At 31.5% G+C, this 12,917-nt stretch overlaps 1 pseudogene; it reads right to left on the reverse strand.

Annotated features, from left to right (window-relative positions):
* Positions 1-7,217: 7,217 nt before the first annotated feature.
* Positions 7,218-12,653, reverse strand: LOC127723876 (uncharacterized; annotated as a pseudogene).
* Between the last annotated feature and the right edge of the window lie 264 nt (positions 12,654-12,917).

Genomic DNA, 12,917 nt, shown 5'->3' on the forward strand with positions numbered 1-12,917 from the left:
AACAACATTTTCCAACAGACCAAAAGAGTGAAAAAATATATTTTAACAAAACGCATTTGACCGTACTCATACTCATGAAGGATATCTGTTATCCGAAAACGCATTTGACCGTGATCATACTCATGAAGGATATCTGTTATCCGAAATATATTGTTGTACCCATTTAAACTGGTTATTTATTATATTTTGTAGTGTACTGTATCATATTTATATGATCCATCGCCCAATCGTCAATGGCAGTCAGCAGGGTTTAAGAACATCAGTTGTTCGACCTGCTGGTCAAATGCGTTTTGTTAAAATATATTTTTTCACTCTTTTGGTCTTTTGAAAAATGTTGTTTGTGCTGTATTATATTTTCCTTTGGGTTTATATGATCCGTTCATCCTATTTCGACTTTACAATTAAAGAGTCTATCCTAAATTGAGGTAAATTACATGTCCTTCCAAATACTGTTTCGATACCTAACATCACTTTAAGAGACATTAATTGTCGAAAACCGGATATGTTGTACAAAGTTTTGCACCTCGAGTTTGCGGTATAACATCTTCTCCGCAAGTTTATTGTTTTTCAATTGGTATTAAATTAATAATTAAAATCCATGTTACATCTCGTGATCAATTTATTTTGCAATCGGCAATGGCAGTCAGCAGGGTTTAAGAACATCAGTTGTACGACCGGTTAGTCAAATGCATTTTGTTAAAATATACTTTTCACTATTTAGGTCTTTTGGAAAATGTTGTTTGTGCTGTATTTCGAACCCTCTATCCAGAAATTTGTTTAACATGCACATGTTTTCAATTTAGACTTGTTTATATATATATAAATATATACAAGTCTAAATTGAAAACAACGTTCAAATCTATGATTGCGTTGGATAAAAACCGCAATTTTTATACGTGTGCATGTTAAACAAACTTCTTGATAGAGGGGTTTAAATATTTGAGAATAGGTTTCCAGGCTATTTTTAGAAATATTCTTTGAAAAAGTTCCCTCCCTTTGCAGTCCTAAAAATATCATTTGTTGGCCAATTTTAAGCTATAAATATTAAGGGTATCTGTCAAAAAAAGGCATATATATTTTTTTTGACTTTTTCTCAGAACAATATGATAAATGAATATTTTGAAATATTTTAGACATAATATTTAAAAAAATGTATGTTTTTTTCAAAATGGCTATCCTTTTTTGCAATATGCCTGTAATTGTCCAACCAATTTATATATATATCATTACAGTGTATTGAGTGTTGATGATGTTTTAATTTTAAATTGTATGATTTTGATTTTCTCATATTTTTGTTTAGTGGTTTTGTTGAGTGGTCACTGCCTGGAAATACCAAGATCTTTTAACTGACTGTTGATGTTCATTTTTTTTTAAATACACCTAAACATATAGACTGAATAGTGTGATGTTTGATCTGAATGATTGTTGTGAAAGTCTTGGAAGTGTAAAAATCAACATACTCATTAATCACTGTTCGTGATTATAATGATGCACCAAAAAAGAATATATATATATGTAAAATAAATTTTATTTTTACATGATTTTTTTTTATATATAATTACCATCTACATTAATAAATGTAAACAAAACTCAAGAGCAGACATTTTACAGACACCAATTGATTTTTATCTAGATGGACCATGTCTCAATGATATAAAACAAACCACTGTAATTATCAAAACATTATGATAATATAACATCAATTTACAAAAAATATCCAAAATGAGAATGTGGATGACACTTGCAAAAGTGTATATTCTCAAAAACAAAAAAATAAATATGGGGCAGATTCAGTTTCCAAGGGACTTACTGAAACGTTTAATTTGTCCAATTTCATGTAACTGCAATCTCTGAAAATATATTTGTGAGTGACTTGGTCCAGATTATACACCAATAAATTCCTTTAGAAAAGCGTTTAATCCTTATTATTCTTTAATTTTTGACCAAAAAAAATATTTTTCCACACTCGTAATCACCATCATACGTCAATTCATGTAGTATATGTGTGTCATTGAATTGGCCAAGCGCATGAATTTATTTGTTGGTTAACGCAAAAATATGTACTCCGTGTAATTTGTTATCTGATAAAAAAATAAACTACAAAAAGTCTTATTTTCATTCAAAGGAATTTTCTGTTTTAAAGATTAATACAAAGTGAAAATAAATAGTTTTAACATTGAGTCAGATTGTGTTACTATCGCCTCATTGATTACAAATAAAGTTCGGTCAACATCGTCTATCGAAAAATAAACAACGTCAAGAACAACTACCCGAGGTCCTCTCGACCAATTATATCAAAGTATTTCCTAATATGCAAATCATATAAGAAGTATGATAATATAACATCAATTTACAATACATATACAGGATGAGAATGTGGATTAAACTTACAAAAGTGTATATTCTCAAAAATAAAATATAAATATGGGGCAGCTTTAGTTTCCAAGGGACTCACTAAAACGTTTGTCCAATTTCATGAAAACTGCAATCTCTGAAAAATATTCCATTTAAACTTTATATAAAAAAATAGTCTTGTCCTTAGATCAGATTGCTACAACAAATCTTAGAAAAATGTGGAAAAAGGGGTGGCGTAGGGATCGGCAAGATGGTAAAACTTTGGAACTGATACATTACAATATTGTTACTTTTATTCATTCTTATGAGTCCCCTCATATCTGATTTATGGCCTAGCCTAATGCTTATTATGTTGGTTCATGTAGATGTCATTCTTATGAGTCCCCTCATATCTGATTTATGGCCTAGCCTAATGCTTATTATGTTGGTTCATGTAGATGAAGTAAAGTTATCTCCTCTTTGTTAATATTCAGTTGACTTGTATTGTAACATAAGCACCTACCTTTGTATAAAAGTTCATAGAAATCTGTTGATAAATTTGTCAATCAAAATAAAAATCTGTAAGAGAAATAATCATTCAGGCTTCAGAAAGTTATCCACCAATATTGACTAAATGGAAAATATGTATATGTCATGTGATACTTATTGTTGAGTATAATTTTTTTTAACTCTGTCGAGGCAAACTTGGGTTATGGTACAAAATAGGAAACTGTGACAGACGTACAGACAGAGTAATTACTAAAGGATGCTGCAATTTTATAACAGATCCCTAATTCTTATATATTTGAAGTGTAAGTACTCTTTGGTTACTCAAATTTTAGTGAAAACTTCAATTTATTCATAATCAACTTTTATCAGGGTTGTTTCAAAGGGTTAAATTTTTAGAACGGCAGAACCAATTTTTCTCCAGAATTATAACATATAAATATCAAATTTTTACAGTCTTAAACCACATATAGAGTTTATTCCTCTTTTTCAGAAAAAAAATTCTTGAACACATTTGCCGTTTTTTCTTTCAAACCATGTTCCTGCATGATGGATTTTACGCCATCTTCATTGTTTCTTTTGTAAGCAAGCTCCAAGTGATGAAGGCTGAGACCTGTGCAGGAAAGTTTCCTTGCAGTGTCTTTTGAAATAACTTTTTTAACAATGACACTAGAAAAACCCTCTACAATTGACAAATAATTAAACGGAAATAAATCCTTTGCAGAACATGTCTGTTTCAATTTAAGATGGAACAGTTTGTATAAACTTCTTACATCCTCCTCAGAATTATGAGCATCATAAACAATCTCCAGAAACTTTTGAACTAATGTTTGTTGCTTATAATGTTGAACATCAACTTTTGGTATTTCACGTTTTGCAATTTTCAAAGTGTCAATGTATCCATAAATAAGGATATCAAAAGAACTCAGCAGATTAAACTCTTGCAGCAAATTTCTTAGTACAGGTACATCATATGAATGGATGTTATGACCAACAAGCACAGGACGAGTTTTTTTCTGTATCATTTCAATTAGTTGAAGTAAGGCTTTTCTTATACATACGCTTTCAACTGGAACACCATGGCAATACATTTGGTTTCTCTCAAAAGAGAAAGTAATGCCGGTAACATCACTGGCCTTTGATGAAAAAGGTTGTCGTGGAGACACATAAAGATTTAGCATGTTGGTCCCATCATATGCTGATATTTGTGTTATATCAGAGGTTCTTGATAACCCAGTTGTTTCTCAATCAAACACGACATATTCGTCTTTGCCTTCCAATGAATATTTAGTTGGAATCTTTTAAATCTCTCTTACCGACACATTTTCATCAATTTGTGGTTGATATGTTTCTCCTTCTATAACTGCTGCTTTAATTTGTTGAAAAGTTTTCTTTTGCTAAAAAAAGACAAAAAGAAAATATTCAGAAAAATCTTTTGTTTATACCTTATTGTGTTGTTACATGTACATTGTAAAATAAAGGGAATATAACTCTTTATAACCATATCTTTCTTTTGAAATGTCATCATCTTGTTTTCTCTTTATTTTTGGCCAAATTGCAATTCATATTGCCTTTGGAAATTTATATTATAGTTAACCGATTTAACAATTTAACATAATTCATGTAAGTTTCACCATGTCCCTGTGCTTATCAATATGTTGGTCTTCTACTCCAGTCAAACTAAGTGTTAACCTCAAACTAATTGAAAATTCTTAAGTTCTAATCAATAGCATTAAGCCCTAAATATAAACAGAAAAAAGTCCATTAAAATCTAACTTGATGAAAACTCAAAATCAGCATTTTTTAAAATTTCCTATGGAAATTAGCATTGGAAGGGGAGATAACTCAGCAAAAATGAGTCTTCTTTTGTCAGTTTTTGGTTGATTTTTATAAAAATTTATGTAAAGTATGATACTTTGATGGGGTTATAAGTTTATATTTGACTATATTATATAATCTTCTGCTCATGAAATGTACAAAACCGAAGTGTTATGGGTATTTTCATTTTTTTTGGTGCATTTTACATTAAAGAAATTGCAAATTTGTTGCTTTGTGACCATTTTGAAAAAACAAAATGTGAAAATTTGGTATTGTTCATATCTGTATATTATATTTGTTCAGCATCTACCCTGTTAAAAGAAAATTTAAACAACAAAAAGAAGAATATATGCTTAATTATTTTTATGAAATTTGAGATTCTTTACCTTGACATGCATGACATGTTGAAAAATTCAATAAATGGTCAACTAATGAATTATGAAATTTAGATTGTAGCTTGATAACAGATATGAAAACACCTTTAGATTTGTTTGTCATACTCTAAAGACGGCTAAAATATCAAGAATCAATACATTTTGTTGAATAGAAGCGGTAAAGTTATAACTTTTTATCAATTTTCATTGATATTTCTGCCTGTTTTGCAGAGTTATCTCCCTTTTCAATGCAAATCTCCATAGGAATTTTAAATCGTGATTTGTTTAGTCTTCCTTTAGTAAAGATTTTATGGGACTTTTTTCTGTGTATATTTTGGGTATAATGCTGAATATTAAAACATACAAATCTTCAGTTGCAATTACTTCATGTACTTTAAGGTTAGGGTCAAATTTATGCTAGATTGACTGAACTATTCTGTATTTTTAAAGTTATGGTGTAATTATTCTTGAGATAACTTCTCTTATATTACCACACCATGCTTTCAATTGTACAACAGTTGATATACTAAAATCTAAATAAGACACACACCCCCTATTCTTGGCCCTCATTCCTATCCACATTGAAATTTTCACTTCAAAACATTTCATGGAAGCAAGATCAATTGACCTGTATTTATACAGCAGAGGGTACTGCACTGGTTAATAGAATTTTGGATACACCTAACAAGGCACTTCATATCTGAGAAACAGGCTAAATATGCCTCCAATTTTAGAATTCAAACATATATTTCTGTATTATTAAAAATTATCATTAAATTGCAGTGAGGTGAGACTTATATATTTCTTCGTGTTGCGGCTTTAATGTGACTTTGAGATGAAGAACCGAAATAAAAGAGCTGTTCCTTTGCTTTTTGTGTGTTTTTTGTTGTACATGTACTGGATACCCCATATCCTTTGTTTTTCTATTGTATGGCTGTCACTTAATTGACTAATTATATGCCATGAAGTTTTACCTTTTTTTTAAATCTGTCACGTTTGAAATGAACTGTGGAGCTATTTTTCTTTTGCCAGAGTCTCTTTCTGTCAATCCTCTGTCCAACTCTAACAGAAATTGTGCCTGGCGACAGCAATGCTTTCTTGTTAACCTAAATCAAGGTAAACTAGTGAGAATGTTTTAGATGACAAAACACATAACCCTTCCCTTTAAATTCTATATTCGACCTTTGGATCAGGTCACATGAAGGTCAACCACACACTGCTTTATATTCAAACAATTAAAAACCAAATTAACATCATTTATGGTGTGGACAAGCATTGCTGAGAAAAAGTTGATTAAAAAAATACAATTAAGTCCAATTTGAACTTGATCACCTTTGTAAGGTCATTCATCTTTGTATCTAATTTGACAAAAATCACTGTGTCAGTTTTCAAATTATTGTTTAGAAACCTAAAATGACAGGTCACAAACATTATACTATGTTTATGTTACATGGGGTAAAATAAAATAGGAAATACACAGTATTTATAATATATAAGCTGTAACACAATACCTTGTTAACCCAGGTATAACCTTCATTCTTCTGAAGAACTGCAGCTGAAACTCTTGCTTTTAATGAGCTGGTTCCACCATATGATCTTCAAAAAGAAATTTCACAAATTTCAGTCATTTCACAGGTAATATTGTAAAGCAGCTGTCAGAAGATTAAACTAGCTAAAATAATTATAAAACTGTTTCAGGGGGAATAACTGTTCAAACATTTTTGAATTGTACACTTTTGTTTCATAAGATCTCACATTAGTTTTTAAATTTTGAAATTATATCTTAAAAATTTTTGGAGTTGAATCACAAAACCTTTGCCACCTGTTGTCACCTAGGCCTGCCCCATCATATCAAAAATTTAATTTTATATAGTGAAACTTAAATTCATGTTAAACCGTTTGCACTGTTGGTTATTTTTTGTTTATACAGTGATATCAAAATGAAGGATTGTTTTTAAAGAATATGCTAATGATCATAGTTTAAAAAAAGAATTCTGCTCAGTCAGTTTTCAGAGAAACAAATTCTGAAATAGTCAATTTTCTAATGACAGATAAACAGCAATCATCTCCCTTTGAAATTAAAAGAATTCTATTTTGTATTGCTATGTTTATATTCATTTTCTTTGTGTTTGATGTTTGAATTATTTTGGGATGTTACTGAAAGGTTATTATCAATGTTTTAAGTTACTGACCTATTTTTGGAGCCTTGCTTGCAACTATATTGTTGAAGTTTTCATTGCTCTGTGTTAAGCCTAAATCTACAAGTTGGCTTGATCTTTTCTTGTAATTTTCTGTCACTGTCTCTAACTGATTACGCAGGTTCTCATTTGTCAATGGTTCACCTTTTGGGAGATGTTTATATCTGAAATGATATCAAAGAAAATAGTTGAAATGTCATACATTATATGAATGTTGATTTATGGCAATGTTTCAAATTGATCTATACTGTACAATTGTATTTACCTGTCCACTTAGTTAAATAGCTTGCTTGAATATTCCTGAAGAGGCTGAACTGTGTTATTCATTATGTATTGTAATGCATTTTTTTTATAACAAGGATTTTGATTGGACAACATCACATATCTTCAGGGGTCAAACTGATGATGTACCTGTTGGATGAATTTTTTTGCGCTGTGCCACAGATGACATTTCCAAATATAAAATCTCTAATTTGGCATTAGAATTAAAAAGATCATATCATAGGGAACATGTGTACTAAGTTTCAAGTTGATTGGACTTCAACTTCATCAAAAACTACCTCAATCAAAAACTTTAACCTGAAGCGGGACAGCCAAACGGACGAATGGACGGACGGACAAACGAACGGACGGATGGACGAACGGACGCACTGACAGACCAGAAAATATAATGCCCATAAATGGAGCATACAAGTTTATTGAGAAAATAAGACTTGTGCATAACACTAACAGTGTTGTATTTAAATATTTGCTGACGGTTTTATCTTACATTTTTTAGTCACCCGAAAACTCATTTAGTGATAGTAACATCACAGATGGAATAGTCCATTGGCAAGTATTCAAATACAACACAATTATTGTTCAATTCCAGGAAAAAATGATCTTCAATTACCCATTACAAGTCTTTTTATTGTCTGTAAATTATTTTGATTCTAATGATCCTATAATTGTATTTACCTGGAGAAAAACCTTTTGTTTTTGTTTGTTTTATAGAATGAGAGGATTACTTGTTTTATTGTATATTGTTTTTTTTCTGCATTTATGTGACAAAATTGGTTGTCAGCATCTAAAATAGTTACAACAGCTCCCAAAGTTAACTTTTGTTCTGGTATATATCACTCATAATAAAAATATAAAAAAGAAACGTTTATATATATGTATAACATCCTTCAAATTTTAAAAACATCAAACCTGTATGTTGATGGTTGCTTGGAATATATGCACCAATCCCCAGAACAGCTTGAATGGTCTCCAAAGAGGTGTGGAACTATACTGTCTAATCTTTCACAAAGTTCTTCCTCCTTTGACTGTTTTGAACTTATGGTATACATATAGCATCTAAGTATGTAAGGAATAACTCCTTTCCCTTCAGCTCTCTGTACTAATTTGCTGCTGCATACAGTTGTTTCGACAGATTTTTCTTGACATGGTTCTTGTCGTCTCTTATTTTAATTTTTTCAAATTTTTGCTTCAGCCTTGATGTTGTTGTACAGTCATTATCTGCGTGAATAATGCCAACTGTGCACCCTCTGTCGTCCATCCTTGTAACCATGGATAAAGCCATGTCAGGATCCATGCCTTTACTTGACCCTGTAACAAAAAAGGACATTGTAATTGATACAATTGATTACGTGAGAACTGTTTTGGATGACTGAAACATATTTCATCTCCCTTCTTATAACTTACAAAACTAAATATTTGACATTGTAGTCTAAGAATAAGGTCATTTAAAGGTCATGGTGGTACACAACACACATACTTGATTTGTAAGCGCATAGCCATAAGGCGGTGTTATGACTATGCAATCATAAACCAAATATCATTGTCCTTTTTTCAAGGACCAAAACCAAAAGTTATGTTTCTGTAACTGTAATAATTAAAACTAGACTCATTGAGATGGAAGCCATCTCTGTGGCATCGCTGTGAATAATGTGCGTAAATTTGTTTGTATTTTTACCATTATGGTCATGTGATTGTCAACAGAACCAAAGTTTTTTACCTTGACCTTTGACCTAGGAAGTTGTACATACATAAAGACACACCCTCTGGTGTTGGTTAATATACATGTTAAGTATAAACTTTGAAATCAGAATGGTTCTGAAGATATAGAGCAGACACAATCTTCACCATAGAACATGGGTTGTCAACTGAAACCGAAGTATGAAATCATAATGATTTTCTAGATAAAGAGGGGACACAACTTGTTACAGACGGACAGACTGGTCACTATAGGGCAACCTCCATTCGGAAAGATTGCTATAAAAAAATATTTGTTACAAATTTGTGTGCTAGCTATAGTTACGACTTGTGATATTCTTATTGTTGTCTGGATGACTAATTTGCATAAACTAAAACAGATCGTGGATATGGTGACGTTTTCACAGAAAGCTGAATTTGGATTTTGCTGGAAAAAAACGTTTTAAAAAAATTGTTGTTTGTGTACCTTGCCAATGACTGTTGCATTGATGATTTGGAATTGTTTCCTTTCTTCCCAAATATGCTGGCATATACTGCAAAGTTTAGTTCTTATATCATAGTCTAGAATTTTCCCTGTCTTTACACCAACTAGACTAGAATGTCCTGAAAAATACAAAGTCCGTGTCCTTTTTACTACATAAGAAAAGGTCAAAAAAGGTTTCTGATAATTATATTCAAAATAGAAAAAAAAGGATAATGTTTGAAAATATAACTTATAAGGTTTATCTATATGACACAGATGTAAAAGTGAGTTTTGCTTAGCTTTTTTTGCTGTTTAGCCACAAGTTACAAATAAACCTAAAAATTCCAATGTCAGGTATCTGTTCCAATATCACAATCTACCTTATTACCACATTTCATTGAAATAAAATAGTAGCTGAGAAATGGACCTTTAATTAGGCCATTAGTTTTCTTGTTTGAATTGTTTTACATTGACATTTCTGGGCCTTAAATAGCTGACAATGCGGTATGGACTTTACTCATTGTTGAAGGCTGAACAGTGACCTATAGTTGTTAATTTCTGTGTCATTTGGCCTTTTGTGGAGAGTTGTCTCATTGGCAATCATTATGAATCATACCACATCTTCTTTTTTATACTCAACACATTACTGTAGGTCAGAATGGCCTACTTTTTAGTGAACCCCAATGTGCAGTGTTTCTAGTTATTCCTATGGTATATCTATTTATCAAATATCATTGGTCTACCATGTACAGTAGGTGAGATATGGACTTAAACATAAAAACTTAACTTAAATTGGGAGGAAAGGACAGATATACAGAAGGACAAGGGTAAACCTAAATGTACCTATGATTTTCATAGTTGGAACCTAAATAGTTTTTTTTGGACGAGTTTATTGATGTGTAAACTTGACAGAATTAAAGACTAACACGCATATTTTAATTTTTACATAAAGTCCTTCTGACTTGATTCAGTTTATAAGCAATTCGGTAACCTAGTGAGCACACATTAATAAACTCCTCCACTTTTATTTCTATAATATTACTGATGTTGACATGATACATGTGTTACTGTTATATTGCCAATCAGAGCCTCTTGTTTGCCAACCAGCATCAAAACTGCATTCCAATTCATCACTTTGGGAAATAGCTTTTTCTTCTGCACTAGCAGTTTTACAGGAATCAGATGCCTCATCCATAAGTGACAATGCTATGCATTCCTCCTTCTTTTTCAGTGTCTTGGGATCAGGTGGGGGTATGTTACATGTGCTGAGAAAATTCACAACATGATCAGGACCCATTCCAGAGTGCATCATTGCAGAAATCATTATGATTTACTATGATTATCAATTTTACCACCTACATACTGCATATATATATATATATATCTTTATCAATTAAATTAATTACAATTAAATAATAGAGCTCAGGTGACAATTGATAGCGCTACAACCTAGTGAGCACACAAAATTCAATGTCAAAATTCATTATGACTTTTTTAATATTCAAGCAGAAATGCATAGAAAATACAACTTCCTTACTTAAATCAATTTAAGGCCATCTTTAATAAATTATTGGTTTGCTGTTTACCAACTAGTGTGGGTATAAAGATAAGATTTTGTTTTCTTTTCTGAATGATGCCAAAACCCCTCTTAATTCAAAATAGTGTTATAAAAATAGAATAAAAATTTTCGTCCCGGAAATGAGAAATTTTTTTTTTTTAGTTTACTTAGGCAAGTTTTTAATTAGAAAGAACAATATATACAGCCCCTGCAGTGATTTGTAATAGCTACGCTGTAAGCCATAGACATATTAGCAATCCTTGGTGTAAGCAACACTGTAAATAATAAATTACACTACATATAGTACACAAATTTGAACACCCAATACCCATGTCATGAGTCTGAAAGAAACTACTTTAAAAAAATTTAAACGTGTCAGAATGATAAATAAAATAGAATTAATAATCTAACTTTCCTACTTTTTTTCTTACAACAAAGCTTTTTGCACATACCAAGAGCAACTTTTGAGTTGATATCAAATGCTCCTTTTTCATTCCGCTTGCCTGTAGATACCAGTTTCATACCAGAGCATATCTGACATACCACCTCGTAAAGACTATCTAAGCCGTACCTGTAAGATAAAAATTTAACATACTGAAAGGTAGCTGATATCATTGTTTTATCGTGAGGCCAAACTTAAAATATATGTTGTTTCCCCTTTTTAGACCCAAATTTTATATAGTGGGTAAGTAATGGGTAGGTACATGTTCAAAAATGTACCTGAAGGTTCATGTAGGAAAAATATCTTATTAAAATTTATGAAAGGAAATTTACAAAAATGTAATGAAATTTACATTTTTTATTATTTATCAAGAGACTTGAAAGAAAACAACTACATTTTGTATTTCTATTTAAAATGTAAAAACAAAACTTTTAGAGTAGGGACATTTTTCTTGTGTAGGTTACATTATATAAGGGGAAGGGGGAAGAAAAAAAAAATTCTATTTATATAAGATGTGGTATGATTTCTAATGAGACAACTCTCTAAACAAATCTCAACAAGAGACCAAATAACACAGAATTTAACAACTGTAGGTCAGTCAGGGTCTACAAAAATGAGTGAATTGCAATCATATTCCTACAAACTTCACATGGTTTTGATAGTTTGTAAAAAATGAAGGGGTGCTAAAAATTATTGTTTACCTCATTTCACCTACTATATCCTTCAGATGGAGTGGGGTGTTGCATCTGTTGCAGAAGAGTTGTTCCGCTATCACTTCCAACTCAACAACCCTCCTGCCTTTATTCCATAAGATGTTTTTACTGTGTCCGATATCAGTTGAAACAGTAACATTGGAGGCTATGTTCTCAACTGATACCGGTGTCTCTTGAATCATTGTCGGTTCTAATGGCAATTCTCCCCTCGTACCGTACTCATGGTCTCCCCATTGAGTAAATTTATCTCTCTCGTTCAAAGTGTTCATCCTTGTAGATTTTTTGAATCTATCGTTCTTAATAAACCGACCGCGAACACGAAGGCGGTCGCAGTCGTCTGCCATTTTGCTTGTTTACATAGGCTGTGTTTGGATATACGCCTAAGGCAGCCTATGGTTACCCATAGGTATCTTTGGGTACCCATAGTTTGATATTTTGATATATAGAATATCAAACCAAAGGTACCTATGGATAACCATAGGCCACCTCTGGCGTATATCCAAACACAGCCCTTGTCTACCGATTGCGTAAAA

Source organism: Mytilus californianus, unplaced genomic scaffold, assembly GCF_021869535.1.
Source record: "Mytilus californianus isolate M0D057914Y unplaced genomic scaffold, xbMytCali1.0.p SCAF_13, whole genome shotgun sequence".
In the NCBI taxonomy this organism is placed as follows: domain Eukaryota; kingdom Metazoa; phylum Mollusca; class Bivalvia; order Mytilida; family Mytilidae; genus Mytilus; species Mytilus californianus.